Raw genomic sequence first — 17034 nt, forward strand, 5'->3', positions numbered from 1 at the left:
CCTATAAAAGTCAGAAATCCTAACTTGTTAAATGTGAGCTCTTCTGATTTTAAAATGTTGAGGGGCATCTGGGTGGCTTAGTCGGCTAAGCGTCCATCTTCAGCTCAGGTCATGATCTCACGGTCCGTGAGTTCAAGTCCTATATAGGACTCTGTGCTGACAGCTCAGAGCCTGAAGCCTGTTTCTAATTCTGTGTCTCCCTCTGTCTCTGCCCCTCCCCGTTCATGCTCTCTCTCTGTCTCTGTCTCTCTGTCTCTCTCAAAAATAAATAAACATTAAAAAAAATATTTTAGGGATACCTGGGTGGCTCAGTCAGTTAAGTGTCTGACTTTGGCTCAGGTCACGATCTCACAGTTTGTGGGCTCGAGCCCGCTGTCGGACTCTGTGTTGACAGCCTGAAACATGCTTCAGATTCTGTGTTTCCTCTCTCTGCCCCTTCCCCGCTCACACTCTGTCTCTCGTGTGAGACATAAATAATATAATAAATAAATAAATAAATCGTTAAAAAATTTTTTTAAATTTTTTCAATGTTGAGAACAATATTTTTCTTTTCAAATTGAGGATCAGATTCAGCCTAGAGTCTTTCAATTTTAGTCTCCTTGTTATTCAAACATATGATGGGAATTCAGGTTTTGGGTGTGCAATACACTTCTTGTAGGCCTTCGAGGTCTTTTCTGAAATTCAAGACTCTTGGAGAGACATTGTGTTCTTAACCTTTTTTTTCTTTTTTTTTTTTTTAAATCAATATCTCTCTACAGCATTAGTTCTCAGGGAGGGGGAATTTTGCCCACTAGGAGTTATTTGCCAATGTCTAGAGATATTTTTAGTTTTAACAACTGGTGTTGGGGGCAGGTGAGGGGTTAGAATGGAAGGAGCATTAGATGATTAGATGAGAAGTCAGAAGATCAGAGATTTAGTCTCAGTGTTACTAATGCCCCTTCCATATGCATTATCTTCTCCCAGCTGCGAATGAAGATGGTCTGAGACATCCTGTGATCTTCATTATTCTCCCCCACACTGCTTGTCTCCAGAGTCCTGGCTGCTGCGGGAAAGCATTCTGCTTTGCTACAAATCTTCCCAGCAATCACCCTTATCACTTTGGCAGCCTCTGTGAAAGTCACTCATATTTTACTTGAATTACTGCCTATTGGAACTTCACAGAAAGAAGTGACTGTGACAAGGTTCCTGCTGACGTCAGTTTTTCAAGGCCTTGACCCCTATCCCTTGCTTTAAGCACTGTAGAAATGACCGATTCACATGTGGCTTCATATGCAGCTGAATTCTGTGGTGATTGAGAAATTCTCCGTGTTGATGAATTTTGCCCTCATTTCTTTGAAATTCAGTCATTTTTTTCTGGCCTTGAATACAAGATTATAGACAACAGACGGTATCTCCCAAATTAAATACCTGCTTTTGCAAATAGTTTAGGGTTTCTGTGCTGGGCTGTGTCCTCTGCTGCCATCTCGTGGCCTCTTGGCTGCCCGGGTCGAGGTCTCACAAAGAGCCTTCCCGCAAGGTAATGGCGTGTAGCAGGGGCTCTGTTGGAGAAAGAACCTCTTCAAGCAGCGAGATGCTCCCCATATCCCTCCCCTGCAGCGGGTCCACCAGGGCCGAGGCACCGCGGCCTGGCGGGGAACCTGGACGCGGCGAGCAGGCGGGAGGCGCAGGGCCCTTCCGTGTCCTCCTCACCCCAGCAGGCCTCCGTGTCTGCTCTGCGGGGCTGGACTTGAGCCACCGTCAACTACCCAGGAGTAATGGGAGATCGCCTCGCCTGCCTGGTCGGATGAATGATCCGCAGCCTCTTGCCTCTACCATCCCAGGGCTGGGATGTTCTTAATCTCAGGGAGGAGAGATTACCCCGTTGGGTTTCTGGATTCCTTTTTCTTGGCTAGGCCCATTCGGTGTTGCTTTGTGTCCACGCTTCATCTTGGCTTGCCCAGCCCATGCTCCTCCAAGTTCGGTATTTGATTGACGGGTTTGAGCAGGACAGAGGCAGGGCGGTCGGTGTGAGGTAACGTTTCCTATAAACATGACAGGATCTGTGCCCTGTACTGATCAGAGGCCCCTCTCTAGGGTACAGGGAATCTGAGCTACTTGTGACTGAGCAGTGACTCTGCAAGAGGGGAAAGGCAGAAAACACTTTTAGTTGATGCTATTTTTTTTTCACTATAATACTGTATTAAAAACTTTCCAGTTGTTAAAGCAAATGTGTAGAACTGTCCCTCATGTTAGCCCCTCCCGTATACTTTCTGTATGTTCACCTTTCTATGGAGAGCCCTGATTGTACCACAACCCCATTACCCCTAACCCTAGAAGGGGAGGAGGAAGAGGACACCCTTGGTGTTTATTTTAACCAGCTTTCCCCCAGTATAAAAATTCAGGGGGAAGGGCCTCCTTGTATAATTTCTTAGGGCCTCACACTAGATGGCTTGCTACTAAGCCATCCGTGTGTAGTGCTTCTCTTGAAAATTCAGATGCTATTTACTTAATGGGAGTTGTCTTCCATTTCTTTTGTTTTTCCTTTGTGTATATTTTTTCTGCCTTATTTCATTATTTTATACTCCATGTTATTTTTTATTCTACTTATCATCTGAATCTTCGGTTTATTTTTATTAGAAACTTTTCCTATATTCTGTCCAAAATTAATAAGTTCTCCTTGTTGATTCTTGGCTATTTTACCTTGCCTTTATAAAGTTTTCTTGTTTGGGGATGCCTGGGTGGCTCAGTCGGTTAAGCGTTTGACTTTGGCTTAGGTCATGATCTCATGGCTCATGAGTTCAAGCCCCTCATCGGGCTCTCTGCTGTCAGCACAGAGCCTGCTTTGGGTCATGGGATTGAGCCTTGCGTTGGGCTCCACACTAAGTGTGGAGCCTGCTTGGGATTCTCTCTCACTCTCTGCCCCTCTCCCCTGCTCATGCTCTCTCTCTCAAAATAAATAAATAAACATTAAAATATATATATATATATATATCAACTGAATGATTAGAACAGATGACCTTTGGGGTGCCTGGGTGGCTCAGACAATTAAGCGTCCAACTTCGACTCAGGTTATGATCTCACAGTTCTTGAGTTCAAGCCCTGCGTCAGACTCTGTGCTGACAGCTCAGAGCCTGGATCCTGCTTCTATTCTGTGTCTCCCTCTCTCTCTGCCCCTCCCCCACTCACGTTCTGTCTCTGTCTCTCTCTCTCTCTCTCAAAAATAAATAAACATGAAAAAAAAAAAAAGAACAGATGACCTCTAATTTATTTTACAACAGTAGGATTTGGTTTTTCATCAATGGTGATGTTTTTAATTGACACATCCATCCTCTCTAATTTGAATGCCTGGCCCTGGGCAAAATTGTAAAGTAAGGTGTAAAAGATTCCTCTAGTCTCTAGAACAGAGTTTATCAACCCTGACTACTGACATTTGGACCAGATAGCTCTTTGTTGTGAAAGGCTGTCCTGGGGAATGTAGAATGCTTAGCAGCAGCCCTGACCTCTAACCACTAGATACCAATAGCACCCCTCCCCCCTCTCCCCCAGTTGTGACAATTGAAACTGTCTCAGACACTGCCAATGTCTCCTGGGGAGCAAAACAGCCTCCTCCTTGAAAACCAATGCCTTAGAGAGATATAAGATTTCAAGAACTTAATGTCTAACTTCACCCAGATTCTTATACTGAAAAAGAAGAGACGTACAAAGGCCTACAAGAGCCATATTGCACATCCCAAGCCCGAAATCCTACCCCCACTGTCCGCCTCTTATTCCTCCTCTGAATTTTCTGTCTTAACTGATATTTTCATTTGGTTACACAAGCTGCATGCTAAACTCTTCTCCCTCATTTCCTATGGCCAAATGCTCCCATGTTCTATAGATTCTCCTCCTGCTCTTGAATCAGTTCTCTCCTTCACCACTGCCCCACCTTAGGCCCTCACTTCTTCACCTAGACCACAGGAAAAACTTCATAAAGTTTCTGTGCCTCCAGTCTTGTCCTTCTCATACATCTTCCATGTAACCACACAAATGTGACCACATGGCTTCCCTGCTTAAAAGCCCTTCAGTTGTCCCCATCACCTATAAGATCAAGTCCAAGTTTTTTTATTTTGTTATTTTTTTAGATGTTTATTTATTTATTTGGAGAGAGAGAGAGAGAGGGAGAGAGCAAACGGGGGAGGGGCAGAGAGAGAGGGAAACAGAGAATCCCAAGCAGTCTCCTCACTGTCAGCGCAAAGCCCCACTTGGGGCTCGATTCCACAAACTGTGAGATTGTGACCTGAGCTGAAATCAAGAGTCAGATGCTCAACCCACTGAGCCACCCAGATGCACCAAATTCAAGTTTTATAAATGATACAATGACCCCTATGACCTGGCCCCTGCCTGCCTTTCCAGTGCCATCTCCCACATCCTCTCCCTTCACTCTTCAGTGACAGCAATCTGAGGAAGGTGGCATTGGCATGCAGCCTTAACATTTAAAACAAAATTATTAATGTGTATGATAGACACTTCCACCCTATCTTTGCACTTCACCCTCTTACTCTCACTCTTTTATTTATTTATTTTTAATTTTAATTTTTTTTTTTTTTTTTTTTTTTTAGAGAGAGAGAGCATACACACAAATGGGGAGGGAACAGAGAGAGAGATGGGGAGAGAGATAATCCCAAGCAGGCTCCATGTTGTCAGCTCGGGACCTGACTCGGGGCTCGATCTCACAAACTGTGAGATCACAACCTGAGCCAAAATCAAGAGTCAGACACCTAACTGACTGAGCCACCCAGGTGCCCCTCGGCCTCTCACTGTTTTCTTTTTGATTAGCCCAGGGATGATGATGATATGATGATGATGATGACAATGACAGTATTGACTCAGTGATGGGCTGGAGGGTGGGGGTCAGTGCTGTTTGTTGCAGACATTACTGAGAAGGCAAAACAATTAGAACACTAGTAGTGGGGGCTCCTGTCTAGCTCAGTCAGTAGAGCTGGCGACTCTTGATCCCAGGGTTCTGAGTTCAAGCCCCACATTGGGCATAGACATTACTTAAATAAAAAATAAATAGAGAGCAGGGCCCATGGTTTATGAGCAGGCACCTTCATTTCATGCACGACCAAAGAGTGATTTAAAAATGGGTGATGTTGAGGGGCACCTGGGTGCTCAGTCGGTTAAGCATCAGACCTCGGCTAAGGTCATGAGCTCACAGTTCATGAGTTCAAGCCCAGGGTCTGAGCCTGACAGCTCAGAGGCTGGAGCCTGCTTCAGATTCTGTGTCTCCCTCTCTCTCTTCCCCTCTTCCACTCTCACTCTCTTTCTCTCCCCTCTGTCAAAAATAAATAAACGTTAAAAAAAAATTGGGTCACTTTGAGAAGGGCAAGAAGATTTTTGTTCAGAAATGTGCTCAGTGCTATACTGTGGAAAAGGGAGGCAAGCACAAGACTGGGCCAAATCTCCATGGTTTATTTGGGCAAAAGACAGGTCAAGCCCCTGCATTTTCTTACACGGATGCCAACAAGAACAAAGGAGTCACCTGGGGAGAGGAGACACTGATAGAGTACTTGAAGAATCCCAGGAAGTATACTCTAGAACAAAAATGATCTTCGCTGGCATTAAGAAGGCAGGGGAAAGAGCAGACTTGATAGCTTATCTCAAAAAAGCTACTAAGGATTAATATTTGGCGATTGCCTTATTTATTACAAAACAAAAATGTCTCATGACTTTTTTTTATGTGTACCATATTTAAATTGATCTCATACACCAGAATTCAGATCATGGACTATTTCTTTTGGACAGTCCTGATTTAAATAAGATTAGTTTGTGGTTAAATGAATATGATCAGCTTTTTAAACTTTGATAGTAATTCTGGTTCAGCAAGTGCTGTCCCCATTTTCCCCTTCGAAAAATAGATTGGAATTAATTAATAATGTTCAGCTTTTCACAGAGATGGTAAATGCCATGTTTAAACTTATAGAAGATTGGTTTTATATTTAGATTTATACAAATGTATATATTTAGATTTATATTTTTATATTTAGATTTATATAAAATAGATTTATATTATATTAATATATTTAAATACTAAGGAAATCCCTTCACTGTATCAGAACAGCAAGACTCAGCTGTGTTTCAAGTTGTTTGTTAGCCTGTTAAAGGCAAGGGCTGAAGATAAGCTGGCAATGTCCACTTTATCTTTTTAGTCTTAACTATGCCATTTAAAATGTTGCCTTTTGCTTAATGAAAGGCATTTTAGTGTGGTTAATGTATAACATTAAATCAAGAATATTAACAGTTCTCACATTTTATAGATGATTTGCAAGGTCAGATGCTTTTAAAATTCAGGTATAAGGTATAGCAGCAGCCTTGGCTTGTGAATTCTTTACGAAGTTATAATTTGGGGTTGTCTTCTAAACAGCTATTTAAAACACAACTGTGGAATTACCATATATATGTATGACTGGTAATGGCTATTGCCAACTAGTGGGTTAAAGTAGAGGAGATATGTCATCAACACAAATTTGTAAATTGTGTGTTAAGGCTTAAGATAATGAAAAACAAAATCACAGATCATGGAAAAAATTAAATAAATAAATAAAAACACTAGTAGGAGGTGAAAGCCATATCATGAAAAAATAAGTCAGAACATCTGATTTGGGCACATATATTTCTTTCTTTTTTTTTTCAAGTTTATTTATTTATTTTGAGACGGAGAGAGCAAGCAGGGTGAGGGGCAGAGAGAGAGACTCCCAGGCAGGCTCTGCGCTGTCAGCGCAGACCCCGATGTGGGATCTGAACCCATGAACCGTGAGATCATGACCTGAACCAAAGTCGGACGCTCAACCGACTGAGCCATCCAGGCGCCCCCAGTGCATATATTTCTTTCTTCCATGCATTATTCAAGCTGTTGTATCTAGTCCTAGCCCTACAACAGCCCTTCACAACAGCTACTGATCCTTAAAGACTCAGTTCCGTCCTCACCTACTTTGGGAAGCTTCCCTGACCTCTCCCACTAGCACCCAGACTATACTGTTCAATACTGCCTTAGTGCTCTATGCATAGTTCTATACTTACAACATTTTATTGTGAAGGGGATCAGAATATGCCATATCGGCATAAGGATTGTTTGGAGCTGAAGGCAAATAAGAAGCAGCAAACTCAGAAAGAACTCTCTGCCTTCCCCCATCTGCCTTAAAGTGGGATATAAAGTTCCCTTTGTGAAGCTCTTCCCCTCCCCTCTCCCCAAGCAGGAGGAGGAAAGACTAGCATTATCACTGCAGATGGAGTGCCACCACTGTGATGGGTCTGCACAAACAAACCTTACTAAAATAACCCTTATCTTCCATCAATTTCCCCCATATATTTGCTTTTCTACAATTTACCTCCCCTCGAAGCCCAAACCCCTTTCCTTTGTCTTGTCAGTTATAATCTCAAACTTTTTTTTTAAAGTTCTATTTATTTAAGTAATCTCTATATCCAATGTGCAGCTCGCACTCAAAACCCCGAGGTAGAGTCCCATGCTTTTCCGACTGAGCCAGCCAGGATCCCCTAATTTCTGACTCTTTATTAAAATGGTATGTAATGGGGCGCCTGGGTGGCTCAGTCGGTTGAGCGTCCGACTTCAGCTCAGGTCATTATCTCTTGGTCCATGAGTTCAAGCCCCGTGTCAGGCTCTGTGCTGACAGCTCAGAGCCTGGAGCCTGCTTTGGATTCTGTGTCTCCCTCTCTCTGTGACCCTCCCCCATTCATGCTCTGCCTCTCTCTGTCTCAAAAATAAATAAACATTAAAAAAAATTAAAAAAAAATAAAATGGTATGTAATGCTTTGTATCTAATCTCCTCTTTGGGTCTCCATCTCTTCTCTATGAAAGCCCTCTGTGCACAGAAAAATTAAAATATTAACATAAAAATTTGTATGCCTTTTATCCTGTTAATTTGACTTATGTCAATCTAATTTGCAAACTCCAGCTACTAAACCTAAGAGGATAGAGAAGTTTTTTCTTCCCCTACAATTGAAAGTATCATTTATGTGTCCACCTTTGAAGTGAGAAACATTTTGTTTGTCCTTAAGACCTCAGAACTTAGCCAAGTGAATGACGTATAGGAGACATTCAATATTTACTGAATAAATAGACTAAGCCAGAAGGAACCTTAAAAGGCATTCTACTCAACATACAAGCTCCCGTGTAATATTCTGACTTATTCAGTCTGCTGAAACATTAACAATTATAATGCCATTGCAGAAAGTCATTCAAATGTGGCAGCTGGTGCCACAACAAATTCGTGATCTCAAACTGCAACTAGTTCTTAAAGGCTACACCATAATACTACTATTGGCAGCTGTCAGTTTCCACAGCTGCTACTTCAAGTTTTCCACTTTGTTCTCAATGGTTGCTGTAAAGTGCTTCTAGAAGAATAAACAAATGATCATGAAAAGAAGGAAGGAAGAGAGGAAAGGAAAGAGAAAGCTTCTAACAAGTAATAAGGTGAGACCTGGTCTATCAGCTATTAATATATATTAGAAAGATTAAAAACATTAAAACAGTGTGGTATTGGCACCAGAATAGACAGATAGATGAATGGAACAGAATAGAGTAAAAAAAAAAAAAAAAAAAAAAAAAGAAAGAGCTCAAGTGGGTGTGCCTGGCTAGCTCAGCTGGTTGAGTATGAAACTCTTGATTTCAAGTCCCATGTTGGGTATAGAACTTACTTAAAAATATATATTTAAAAAGAGAGCTCAAGTATATACAGAGATTTAATATATTTTAATGGCACTACTTCTCAACAGTCAGTTAATTACAAACTGATTTTTCTCAGGGCACCTGGCTGGCTCAGTCAGTGGAGCATGGGACTCTTGATCTCAGGGTTGTAAGTGCAAGCCCCGCACTGGGTGTAGAGATTACTTAAAAATAAAATCTTAAAAGAAATGATTTTTTTCAATAAATGATGTTGGAACAAATGAATACCCATTTGCAAATAAATTAAGTTATACTTCTATCATCAACTTTACGCCAAAATAAACTCTAGATGATTAACAACTTAAATGAAAAAAATCAAAACCATAAAAATATGAGAAGAAATATAGGTATATATTTATATAATCTGGGCAGATGAGATCTTTCTTTTAAAAATTTTTTAAAGTTATTTACTTATTTTTGAGAGAGAGAGAGCATGAGCAGGGGAGGGGCAAAGAGAGAGGGAGACACAGAATCCCAAGCAGGCTCCTCACCATCAGCACAGAGGCCAACATGGGGCTCTATCTCATGAACTGTGAGATCATGACCTGAGCCGAAACCAAGAGTCAGACGCTTAACTGACTGAGCCACCCAGGCACCTCCAAAAGGTAAAGTTTTAAAGGTAAATAACACCAAAGAATCTGGAAACTATTACACTGAAAATGGAAGAGAATATTCAGAAACAAGTAAACACGTGCTTAGAAAGAAAAAAAAAATAAACCTCTTGCATAGCTAACTCACAGACTCAAAAATGTCATTATTGTGAGGGAGAATTCAAAAAGGCAAAGGCAAAAAGAACGAGGATGCAACCAAATCATATTCAGTGCTGCAGAGGAGAAATTGCTTTTGGAGCAATGTGTGACAGACAGCACCTGGGAATTTCAAAACAAGTCAGAGAAGCAGTTAGAAACCTGTGGTCAAACTGTGACCTCTGACTACAGCTGGCCACTGGGTTGCAGGACAGAAGGGCTGCAAATGTGGTCCGTGTTCATGAAAAGGCCTTTGGAAGGGGCCTGAGAAAATAACAGTTATGAGCAATTATGTAGCATTTATACTACTGCTACTACTAATGATACCTGATACCTTCATTTCTTTTTTTTTTTTTTTTTCAGAGAGAAAAAGCAAGAATGGGGGAGAGGGGCAGAAACAGAGACAGAGAAAGAGAAGCAGAGAAGTCTAAGCAGTTTCCACACGTAAGGCAGAGGGCAATGTGTGTCTCGATCCCACAATCCTGGGATCGTGACCTGAGCGGAAATCAAGAGTTGGTCACTCAATGACTGAGCCACCCAGGTGCCCGACCTACATTTCTAATAATAATATTTACATGTACCTTTGTCATGCTTACTATGTGCTTGACACTATCTTAAGCACTTACAGTGTTTTAACTCACCTAAATCTCATAACATCGCTAAGAAGCAGGCACTATTATCCCTATTTTACAGATAAGGAAAATGAAGCACAGGAAGGTCGAGCAGTGTCACACACTGATGTCACCAGCTGGTAAGTGAAAGAGCCAATCATATCCAGCAGTCCTTACTCTAGAGTTCATGCAGTTAACCACCATGTTATATCGCCTTGATGGTTAAAACATCCCTTCCAGCAGTCATTCACTAAAAGTAGTCCTTTCAGGAAATCCTTGAGGTCAAAACTATTTTCATAATAACCCTAATATTTTTTTTCTCATTCTTTTATGAGTACCTAGAGTTTTCCAGAGGCTACAGGAAGTGCGATGACGTCATCCACTTTAATGGCCAATAGAATATGTGTTTGTAAAGTCTTGCATTTTTCTGGGATTTTCTAAGGCAAGTTCTTTGGGATCCTGACATCAAAATGTTTGAGAACCATTGCCCGACATAAGGTAAAGGGAACGTGGTTTCTGAAGGAATAATTACAGCCTCTTGCTGTAATTCATTCATTCACTCATTCACTCACTCCTTCATTCATTCACTCACTCATTCATTCATTCATTCATTCGATAATTGTTGAGTACTACATTGCACGTATTGTGCCGGGTGTGGAGATTACAGTGGTGGACAAGAGTAGCATGGTCCCTTGGCTCATGGATTTTAGTGCAATGGTCCTAAAACATCAGAGTGCATGGAATCCATTGCTAAATTAATTAAAAGTGCAAATTCTGGGGGCGCCTGGGTGGCTCAGTTGGTTAAGCATCCAACTTCAGGTCAGGTCATGATCTCAGGTCAGGTCATGATCTCGGAGTTTGCGAGTTTGAGCCAGGCATCCGGCTCTGTGTTGCCAGCTCAGAGCCTGGAGCTTATTTAGGATTCTGTGTCTCCGGCTTTCTCTGCCCCTCCCCTGTTCATGTTCTGTCTCTCAAAAATAAATGTTAAAAAAAAATTTTTTTTAAGTGCAAATTCTGGGGCTTTACCCCAAGAGATAGCAATTCAGTCTTTAGAAGTTAGGACTCAAGAATTTTCTTTTTTTTAAGCTGTAAAGTTGATTCTGAAGTAAAATATCCACTAACCACATATTGAAAAACACTGGCTTAGTGGTTGTTTAGCCTGCAAAGAAAACTTGCAGAGATGAAAGTGATCACCATATAAGAAGACCGGTGTGACTCCAGAAGTAGACTAGATACCAGTGGTTCAAAGCTAATCTGGAGACAGGTTTTCATCTAATATTAGGTAGGAACGGTCAATCGGGGGAGGCAGAGTTCCCAGTCCACTGCAGGGTTGAGTTGGCTAGAATGCCACACTGCTGACTAAGGATTCTCACATCCGGTGTGACTTTTTCTATATGGCCTCTAAGCATGAGAGAACTTTATGAGAACTGGAAGGGAGGGTTGATAAAAGACCTAACTGATTTGGTGCACTATTTCAGTCACTTATTTTCCCCAACAAATTACGTCAACTCAGATGATAATACAAATTACAAAGTGACCACTTAGACTAGAACAGACAATGAGGGTTGGCCAAAGTTCAAGGACCTTGAGGATGAGAGAATGAGGAAAAAGTTGGAGCAGATTCCCAGACCTTCCCTTGTTTCTCATGGGGCTGTGCCCAAAGTTCAGTGACCTCAACCGTAAGGGCCAGGAACAACAGAACTTTCTTCCATTTTGAACCTTGGGAGAAAATGTCAGGGCTCATCACCCCAACTAACACCTGAGTTCCAGGTTCATATAATCCATTCTATGCCCTAGAAATATAACCTAGTCACAAAATCCATAGGAAGCATTAGCTTCCAAGTGTCATTTCAAGCATTCCAAGTGTCATTTCTTTTTTTTTTTTATTTCCAATGTTTATTTATTTTCGAGAGAGAGAGAGAAAGAGCACAAGCATGAGGGGGGAGGGACAGAGAGAGGAGGACAAAGGATCTAAAGCTGGCTCTGTACTGACAGCAGTGAGCCCAATGCGGCACTCGAACTCACAAACCGTGAGATCATGACCTGAGCCGAAGTTGGACACTTAACTGACTGAGCCACCCAGTCACCCCTCGAGTGTCATTTCTTGCTGTGCAATTAGGCCTCCTGGAGATTTCAGTACAGCAAACCTAGCCATGACCTATATACTGTATGTGACCTAAATACATGAACATTAACCCTTGGAAGCAAGCACTATTATCTCCATTTTACGGATAAACTATTATTAAAGTAACTTCATGACTCACTTCATATTTTATTGAGAAAATAGAAGAATCCAGTTGAAAACTACTTCCTCTTCCTCACCAAAGCTATCAAACTGCCTGGGCCTGTACTTGTCTGTCTTCTCTCCTTATACAATCTCAGGCCAATCCCCTCATCTGTGTATGGGACTCCAACCCCTTTTCCTTCCTCACTTGCTTTGCTCCTCTAATTATACCTTCTCTCTTCTACATCATCTTTTCTTCCTCTGTATAATTATTCCTATCAGCCTAGAAATATGTTATAGTATCTCCCCCCCTTTTTTTAAATAACTTTGTTTCTGTAGGGATATTGCCTCTTTTCTTTGCTCTCCTATGTCAGTGTGAATTAGGATTAGTCTCATATAACAGGAAGCCTAAATTGGAGTCATATATAAAATAAGGTTTGGGGCGCCTGGGTGACTCAGTTGGTTAAGTGTCTGACTCATGATTTCAGTCATGATCTCACAGTTTGTGGGATCGAGTCCCATGTCGGGCTCTGTCCTGACAGCACAGATCCTGCTTGGGATTCTCTCTCCCTCTCTCTTTGCCCCTCCCTGTTCGCACATGCACTCTCTCTCTCTCTCTCTCTCAAAATAAATAAACATTTTTTTTAAAAAGGTAAGTTTTGTGTTCCTTTATGTGATGGAGGCTCAGAGGTAGATAGTATGGTTCCATGTTGTCACTAGGGACCCAGGAGCCCTTTGTCTTCCTGCTCCGAGATCTTTAGCACAAAACTTCCATTCTCAAGTGCATATAACGATCCAACAGGGCTACAGTAGCGTCAGGCATTTTATCTGCATTCCAGGTAGGAAGAAAGAGAAAGTTGGAGGGAGGGAAAAAGGAAGTAAAGCCCGGGCTTTTCTCCACACAACTGTATGAAAATGCCTTTGTCAAGTTCACTAATTATTTCTATCTTTTCATATCTAATATTAAATTTTCTGGATCCTCCTTCTCTTCCCAATATCTAAATATCAGTTGCCTCGGGCTTCATTTCATGGCCATCTTCTTTATATATACGATTTCCCTAATGATTCCATCCAGTCCTATGACTTTAAATACTCTATTTGCTGCTGATCCCATAAGCTTGTAGCTCCAGATGTGATTCTGTGTAGAACCCCAGGCTCGTATATCATCTCCGCATGGACGTCTAACAGGAATCTGGAGTGGAGCATGACCAAAGCAGAACTTCCAATTTCTACCCTTAGGAAAACGTTCTCCCTCGGTCTTTCCCATTTCAATTAAATGGCACTACCAATCACAGAGCTGTGCTAGCCAAAAACCTAGGAGTCATCCTTGGTTACCTTATTTTCTTCCTCTTCCTTATCCAATCCTTTAGAAAATTCTGTCTCCTTTATATCCAAAATATATTCCCAATCCAATAATCTCTTATTCCTCCAACATTCTTCCCCACACCGTCATCACCTGGTTTATAATAATGACCTCCTAACTCTTTCCTTCCTTCCAGACTTGTTTCCACTAACAGTCAGGGTTAATAGTTACAAATATCAGAAACTAACTGGCTGAATTAAACAGAAAATGAAATAACTTGAGGGGCACCTGAGTGGCTCAGTCAGATGAGAGACAATTTGAGCTCAGGTCATGATCTTTCAGTTCATGGGTTGGACCCCTGCATCAGGCTCAGTACTATCAGCTCAGAGCCTGCTTTGCATCCTCTGTTGCCCTCTCTCCGTGGTCAACCCTGCTTGTGCTCTCTCTCTCTCTGTCAAAAATACAGTAAAACCTTGTTTTATGAGCATAATTCACTCAGGAAACATGTTTGTAATCCAAAGCACTTGTATATCAAAGCCAATTTCAAGAACCATTGGCTCAGTTGTGACCATGTGACGTTTGACATCACATACTACTTGTATTGCAAGACATTGCTCATTTATCAAGTTAAAATTTATTAAAAATGTTTGCTCCTCTTGTGGAACACTCGGGGAACAAGTCATTTGCAATCCAAGGTTTTACTGTAAATAAAACATTAAAAGAAAGAAAGAAAGAAAGAATTTGAAGGACTAGAATAGTAGCAGGGAATTTGGAGGCAAACTGGTGTGCAGCCCTGGTAGAATGGATAACAGAATAACAGATAAAATCATGGAGTATTGTGCAGTTCTTAGAGACAGCCCCATGAGTACCACCCTCAACGGTCTAGCATGTTGCTGTGAAGGGGCAGGAATGATTGTCTATCTCAAAACAACCCTGCAAAAAGACAAGAGAGAGTTTTTTTTTTAGCAAGCAAATATTCTAAAATTTATTATTGGACTATAGCTGACATACAATGTTATATTCATTCCAGGTGTGCAACATAATGATTCAACAAGTCTATACATTACTCTGTGCTCACCACAGTAAGTGCAGTCACCATACAACCTTATCACCGTATTATTGACTATGTTTCTTCTGCTGTACTTTTTTTTTTCCTCTCTGTGATTTATTTTATTTTATGTTTTAAAGTTTATTTATTTATTTTGAGAGAGAGAATGTGTGGGAGGGGCAGAGAGAGAATGGGAGAGAGAGAGAATCCCAAGCAGGAATTGGTGCAAAGCTCATACTCACAAACCGTGAGATCCTGACCTGAGCTGAAATCAAGAGTCGGACACTTAACAGACTGAGCCACCCAGGTGCCCCATGACTTATTTTATTTTCTAACGGAAAGTTTGTACCAGAGAGCAGACTTTAGGAGGCTTTTCTCCACCTAATCTCTCACTGCTTCCCAGAGCATAGCCTGCTGACTCTATTACTCTCTTCCCCCTCATCTTCTCCCATCTCTTTGCACACATTCCAGTTCAAGACACTGTGGCTTCCCCAGCAGTGTCTCATAGAGGGTGTAGTTATGGTGGTTCATTCCTGGATCCTGTGTTTTCCTCTTTATATTTTCTTCAGGACTGATTTTAGAGGAAAGAGCCAGCAACCTGAGCTAATGTTCCCATAGTTATTGGAGGAGGTTACTACACTGTTATTGAAAGGAGGGATTGGCATAGAGATGTTTTTAACCTCCAAACTGCGCAACTTATAGAAGTCTGATTTACTGTCATCGATGCAATAATTAGCACCCTGGGAAGGGATCTGGAATGCATTGTTGATTCAGATTCATCTTAATTAACTCAACAAATACTTGGGTGGTTAAGCCAGACATGGTGTTATATACTAGAAATAAAAGTGAAAAGAAATTGTCACTACATTCTAGTAGAGAATAAACATTATTTTATTATAATTATAATATCGTAAATGATGATAATCACATCCCTTAATAGAGATATGTACAAGGTTATTGAGAGTATAGGGTCCTTGGCAAAAGGAGCCTTCACAGAAAGGTGACATTTGAGTAAAGAACTTGAAGAATGTGTAGGATTTTCCCAAGAAAGCAAAGGGAAGGAAAATATTACAGGCAAAGAACACAAGTATGAGGCCAAGAAAAAAGATTTGAGGAAGCATGGTGTACTCTGGGATATTCAAATAGGTCATATTTCTAGAGCATAAACTGTGAATGGAAACAGGCACTCTAATTCATTGCTGATGGGTATATACATTGGTTCTTCAAGGGGTACCTGAGTGGCTCAGCTGGTTAAGCATTCGACTCTTGGTTTCAGCTCAGGTCGTGATCTCACAGTTCATGGGATGGAGCCCTGTGTCGGGCTCTGTGCTGACAGTGTACAGCCTGCTTGGGATTCTCTTTCTCCTTCTCTCTCTGCGCTCTCTCACTCATGTGCACATGCACTCCTTCTCAAAATAAACTTAAAAAAATTAAAAAAACAATAAATAAATTGGTTCTTCAACTTTTTAGGAAGGCCATTTGGCAATAACTACCAAAACTTAAAGTGTATATACTTTTTGGTCAGGAACTGCATATCTCCCAGCATTGTTTGTAATGGCAAAAGATTTGCAACAACCTAAATATCCATGAAAGAGGGAGCTGATAAAATAAATGATGGGATATCCAAACAATGAAATTATAAAAAAGAACAAGAGATCTATAACGACTAATATGGACTAGGTTTTATTTTAATTATTTATTTATTTACTTATTTATTTATTTTTAATTTAATTTATTTTTTAAATTTACATCCAAGTTAGTTAGCATATAGTGCAACAGTGATTTCAGGAGTATATTCCTTAATGCCCCTTACCCATTTAGCCCATCACCCCTCCCACAACCCCTCCAGTAACCCTCAGTTTGTTCTCCATATTTAAGAGTCTCTCTTGTTTTGTCCCCATCTCTGTTTTTATATTATTTATATTTCCCTTCCTTTATGTTCATCTGTTTTGTATCTTAAAGTCCTAATATGAGTGAAGTCATATGATGTTTATCTTTCTCTGGCTAATTTTGCTTACATAATACCCTCTAGTTCCATCCACATAGTTGCAAATGGCAAGATTTCATTCTTTTTGATTGCCGAGTAATACTCCATTGTGTGTGTGTGTGTGTGTGTGTGTGTGTGTGTGTGTGTGTGTGTATACCACTTCTTCCTTATCCATTCTTCAGTCAATGGACATTTGGGCTCTTTCCATACTTTGGCTATTGTTGATAGTGCTGCTATAAACACTGGGGTGCATGTGCCCCTTTGAAACAGCATATCTGTATCCCTTGGATAAATACCACATAGTGCAATTGCTGGGTCGTAGGGTATTTCTATTTTTAGTATTTTGGGGAACTTCATACTGTTTTCCAGAGTGGCTGCACCAGTTTGGATTCCCACCAGCAGCGCAGAAGAGAT

At 41.0% G+C, this 17034-nt stretch overlaps 1 pseudogene; it reads left to right on the plus strand.

Moving 5' to 3' along the window:
- Positions 1-5330: 5330 nt before the first annotated feature.
- On the plus strand, positions 5331-5641 carry LOC122221266 (annotated as a pseudogene).
- The last annotated feature ends 11393 nt before the right edge of the window (positions 5642-17034 follow it).

The sequence above is a fragment of the Panthera leo genome, chromosome B3 (assembly GCF_018350215.1).
Source record: "Panthera leo isolate Ple1 chromosome B3, P.leo_Ple1_pat1.1, whole genome shotgun sequence".
NCBI classification, from domain to species: domain Eukaryota; kingdom Metazoa; phylum Chordata; class Mammalia; order Carnivora; family Felidae; genus Panthera; species Panthera leo.